Below are 5,762 nucleotides of genomic sequence, written 5' to 3'. Positions count from 1 at the left end.
ACAGCTCCTCAAGGGCTCACTCTGAGAAGAGTGCACACATGACTGAAGCCCGAGGACATTGTGCACAGGGTTGGTCCATTCTTACTCCCCTTGATTCTTCCCTACCGCCCTGCTAGCTGTAGTTTTTGTTAATTGATCTGGGTTCTGCTTACCCCAGTTCTTGCTTCCCTGCCCCCTGCTAGCTGTGGGTTTGTTTGTTTTTGTTTTTTGTTTTTTGTTTTTTTGCCTTAAATTTTATGAAGAGTTGCTTCAAGAAAATAGAACAATCAATCAAACACCTAACCAAGATGTGATGAGCATCCAAGACCCATTGGACACTCTCCTAGATCAGATTAACTCCCTCACCACCTTGCCAGAGTAATAGTACAGAACAGACAGGCCGAAATTCTTGTTGGGCCTTGTCTCAGAAGATCCATGTAATATGCCCAGCAAAGATTTATCAGGGAAACTAAAAGAGGGGGAAATGTAGCAGAAAATGCTGCCCCCGACCCAGCCAGTATACTTCAGTTTCCCAGGTTCCTGTTCTAGGTCTGTGTATTCCTGTCTTAGAAATGGCTGGTCACTGATGCATAGATGAACACTGTAGAAACCAATCCTTAATGGTAAGCTTTTCTGCCTTTGTACTTTCTGCTTGCTTATTTAATGTAAGCCCTAGAACACCAGAGATCAGGGCCTGGCATTCTGGGAATGATCCCGATCAGTGCCTGTCAACATAAATAAATCTGCCTCCAAATCCTGGGTGTCCTTTCAGTGTTTCAGCTTGCTGTTGCAATAGTAATAATTGTAAAAAAATTATCTCCAAGTATATAGTTTCTTTATCCAGAATAAAATGGTTTTCTCTTTTTTAAAAGTATTTTTGGAAAGTTATTTTTGCAAAATTGATCAGGATTAGTGTGTCTTCATTGCCTGCATAGCTAGCAAGATAATTCAAAACTGTCACAGGCTCTTGTCTGCAAGCCATATCTCTTCTGAGCAGTAGTGTGTCATGGACTTGCACTGCTCACCAACTCAGCTGGGTACTTCAGTAACAAGTCTGGCTTTGGCCTAGAACTGCATGTTACTAGTGTCTACCAATGTGTGAATGTGAGAAGCTCAGGGTAAAGATTGCTAGTAAAGTCTTTAAAAATTCTTTGTGAAATTATTAAGAGTAGAATGGTGTCAATTTCAGGAAGAGAAATGCCAAATGGAAATGACAGCATTAATCTCAGTGTACAGTCTCAATTCTGCCAGCTGGCCATGGGTTCGAATGTGAATAGTTTAAACTCAACCTAGGCTGCTCTCTCATGATAGGACTTTCTGCCTAGGGTCAGCACCATACACTGGGTGAGCAAGACCCTTTTGACTGTTGTCAGGACCTTTGCTGACCAGGCTTTATATTTGTTATTTCTCAGTTCTGTCATGAATAGGAAAGTGAAATTTCAGATTACTCACCATTACTATGAGAAAAATCCAAAATCTTCACTAATTTCTATGCCTTTATAATTTAAAACTTTCTGTAATTGTTCTGCTTGTGTTTTCTTATCCTAAGTTACCATGTTGAGCAATAATAGAGTAATAAAGTGCTAGAGTATGATTTGGCTGGATATCATGCAAGGTAACTGGATAAATTATACTTAGACAACCTGCTCCCTTTGTGCTGGAAATTGAACCCAGACACTGCACTGAGCTAACTAAGTCTCATGTTTTTATTTTGAGATAGGGTCTTGTTAAGTTATCCGTGTTGGGTTTGAACTTGCCACCCTCCTGCTTCTGTTTCCAAGTGACAAAAGTCTCTTTACTGCTAGCTTGAGAAATGCTAGCTTGACCTTTCTGCTGGGTATATTGTGAGACTTAATACATATTTTTAAGTGTATATATTTTGAGGAGGATACTACTCAAATGGGTCTTAAATGAAACAAAGTATCAATGTTTTCTTTACATTATGGAAAGAATATTAGGTTTGACTTTATATGTTGCTTCAACATTGAACTGAATGAATTAGAAATTTTTTCAAAGTTTATATTAGAGGCATTCAGTAATTAGCTCACTTATTCTGAGGCAAATTGTTAATTTTTCCAAAAGAAATTCTTTTATAACTACAATAAAGCCTTTGTGCTTGTAAAAACTAGAATGTCTGTAAATTAAAGTAAAATTGTCATACCTTTATTAAACATTCTTATTAAGGGACATGTTAGTATAATTATGTGCTTTTTTTTAGTGATCTTAAAAGGCAAAATTTTTAAGACTTGTGTAGCAAAGGATTTTTCTCAGACTGTTAAGTCTGGGTTTATTGTTTGAGAAGTATTTTGGTATGATTTTGAAACATTCTAGGTTTAAGTGAGTTTGAGGAGAAAATCCCACAAAAGGGAAATGTGGGAAAGTACATTATGCAGAAAAGGAGTGAATTAATTCATACAGGGCCTCAGGTACCTCAGAGCTTTAGAAGAAGCACTGTGCAATGGGCTCAAGTTCAGCAGAGGCCCCCCCTTAAGTAGGTCTCAAGTCCTGCCATGCTGGAGGTAGAACCCTTAGCTGTGCCGTCCAGTGGCCTACAGGCTGCCTCTTTGGTAGGCTCACCCATGACCGAGTTGTCAGCACAGCACTTCCCATCGTGTCAGTGGTATTTCAGGCCACCTGAACCTTGTCATCACTAATAAGGCCTCTGTAACTTTTAAGGAGTGGAAAAAAAACAACAACAACAACAACAAAAAACTTTTAAGGAGTGGTTCAGGCCAAGGAAGATTATAGTCTGGTGGAGAAACAGATCTAGACAGATTGTGTCCTATTAGAGCTGGGGTGGCACTGAGGAAATCAATACACCCCTGTCTTGGAGGCCCTTGCTTTTGGTCATCTGTGGTAAATTTCTGGGAGGATGAACAGTGTTCTCTCTGCAAATAGCAACTGGAAGGACAGACCAAAACCCCTGCCTGCAGTGTCACCTGCTGTGGGCAGACAGGAGGACTACAAAGAAAGGGCCTTGATGCTTCCAGACAGAAGAACCAGGTACAAACTCTAATGAAGAATGTGTATCTCTGGTGGTACAGTTTGCATGACAGCTGGGAACATGCTAGCCTACATTTTTTTGGGGGGGTGTTAGGAATTGAACTCAGGATGTTGCACTTGCCAGGCAGGCACTTGTGCTGCTGAGCTGTATCCCTTGGCCCCCTGCCCACTTTTTAAAAAGATTGTAAGCTTGGTAGTCTATGGTGGCACACACCTGTAATCCCAGCACTTGGGAGGCTGAGGCAGGAGGATTACCATGAGTTCAAGGCCAGCCTGAACTACACAGCGAGACTCTGTCCAAAAAAATTAGAAAGTTGTGACCCTGAATAAATGCTGGCAAAAATATCAGTTGATGCTTTAGATGCTTAAAAAGGTGGCAGTTGGTGTTTTTTGTTTGTTAGTGCCTGATAATTGTGTTTCTAACTCACCACTGAGCTAAAAATCAAAGATGCAAGTATTTATTGCACATTAAATTTTTCTGTGCAAATTCTGTGATGGTCTTTAATAATGGCCAGTGAGAATACAGGATTATTTAATGCTAACCCATCTTGAGCTAGTGCTTTGGAGTACAGCAACAGGACAGTAAGCCATATGGGTGGGGGTTGCCCAAAGTGCACGTTCCTGGGGTGCTGTTCTGTGATTTGCATGTGCCCCTCCTTCAGCATTCATGTGCTGAAATGTAGTCCACCTTGTGAGGTATTAACAGGGTAGAAACTTAATCCCACTATGGTGGGGTCTTTGGGCAGTAATGAGGATTAGAAGTCACCAGAGTGGAGCCTCATGGATTGAATCCTATTGGCTTTAAGTTCGAGGCCAGCCTGGGCTACAGAGTGAGCTCAAGGCCAGCCTGAACTGCATAGCAAGATACTGTCTCAGAAAAAAAAAAGAAAAACATCAGAGGCCATAGGGGGCAACAGCCCACTCGGGGGCCCCCCTTCAGTCCCACTCTTGGACAGAAGGTTTCTTTCCCTCAATAAATATATTCTGCTCTTAACCTCCATTGTTCCTAAAATTCATTTTTCTGTTTTAGCACAGACTCATCCCAGATACCGTTCAGGTTAGGAGTTTTTATTTTCCTGTGTCAGGAGGATTGTTGCAAGTTTGAGGCCAGCCTGAACTACAAAGTGAGCTCAAGGCCAGCCTGAGCTGCATAGCGAGATCCTGTCTCTCTTTTTTTTTTTTTTTTTTTTTTTTGTTTTTCTCTGGTACCGGGAACCGAACTCACGACCTTGCACTTGCCAGGCTAAATCCCCAGCCCTGCGAGATCCTGTCTCAAAAAAAGAATCTTATTGGCTTTATAAAAAGAGGGAGGGCCGGGCGTGGTGGCACACGCCTGTAATCCTAGCACTCGGAGGCTGACGCAGGAGGATCATTGTGAGTTCAAGACCAGCCTGGGCTACAAAGGGAGCTCAAAGTGAGACTCTGTCTCTTACCATGTGATGCTCTGTACCACATCAGTAGTAAGGTCACCACCAGGTGAGGTTCCTTGACTTGGACAAGAACTGTGAGTCAAATAAACTTTTCATTGTAAAGTCACCCACCCTCTGATACTTCATTATAGTAATGCAAAACTGGATTAATACATAGGGCTTTGTGTAGAGTGTGATGGGGGCCCATGAAATTGCAACTTAAGAAGCTCTTCCCTTCATCTAGAAGTGACTTTACCAGTGGCGATTCACCACCTTGGATTAAGTGGTATTTAATTTGCAAGGCTGTAACTCAGGGATGCAGAGAAATTATTTTTGTTTCTAATTGCCTTGACCCAAATCTTTTGCAAACCTCCAGATTAAGTTTTGTATCACTACAAGAATTTTACTTCCAGAATAGTTTACAACTGTGGAAATAGCTCAATTTGCAGGGTTTGTATTTCTGTGAGTGTGTCTGGGTTATCAGGTAGTGTGGTGTTACTGAGTTTCACCCATTCATGTTTGTTTGGCCTCTCATACCAGCCAGGTCTTGTGATGTTCTGCCTGTCATCACTGTGGCCATTGCTGATAGAATAAAATGCCTCAGCCGGCCCTCTTCAGATGATCTTCTTAGCCTTGTCAGAGAGAAAGTTCAGTCATCTTTAGATCACTGTACTTGCATTTTTTTCCTCGAAAGGATACAAAAGAAAATGCCTAAAGGACAGGGAAATGTTGTGTCCTGAAGTGCGTGTAACTCTGAAGACACTTGTTTATGACAGGAAACAACCTCTTCTATAGAAACAAAATAATGTGTGTCACTGCCGTTCATTTGTTGTGGGCACATCTGACCACAGCTTACCTGCCCTGTGCAGTTGGGATTTCTCAGCCCCCTTAGCTCTTTTGGTTCAATGTTCCATGGAATTTATGTTTGTTATTAACTGGAATTAGCTGGAATTCAGTCTGTAAACCATGTGAATCATGAGATACGGGCATGTGTGTGCAGAGGCTTAATACTGAATGTGTTTACTTCTCAGATCACTCTGATTACTAGGCTCTATTTCTTTTTCTTTCTCTTTTTTCTTTCTCTTTTTGAGACAGGCTCTCACTTTGTAGTTCAGGCTGACTTTGAAGTCACTGTGTAGCCCAGGGCGGTCTCAACTTGGGGTGACCCTGCCTCAGCCTCCGAAGTACAGGGATTACAGGCATGTGCCACCACACCAGCCTTGGGCTCTATTTCTTAATTATAGCAGAGAGAGTTTAACATGCTCAAGACTTTTTCATCGTCTGAGATACAGACTTGATTTGGGTAATTAGTGTGTTTTATATTGAACTACTTAGCCAGGCGTGGTGGTGCGCTCCTGTAATCCCAGCACA

This window comes from Chinchilla lanigera, unplaced genomic scaffold (genome assembly GCF_000276665.1).
Source record: "Chinchilla lanigera isolate Chin_1 unplaced genomic scaffold, ChiLan1.0 scaffold00114, whole genome shotgun sequence".
NCBI classification, from domain to species: domain Eukaryota; kingdom Metazoa; phylum Chordata; class Mammalia; order Rodentia; family Chinchillidae; genus Chinchilla; species Chinchilla lanigera.
Note: the sequence above shows the minus strand (reverse complement) of the source record.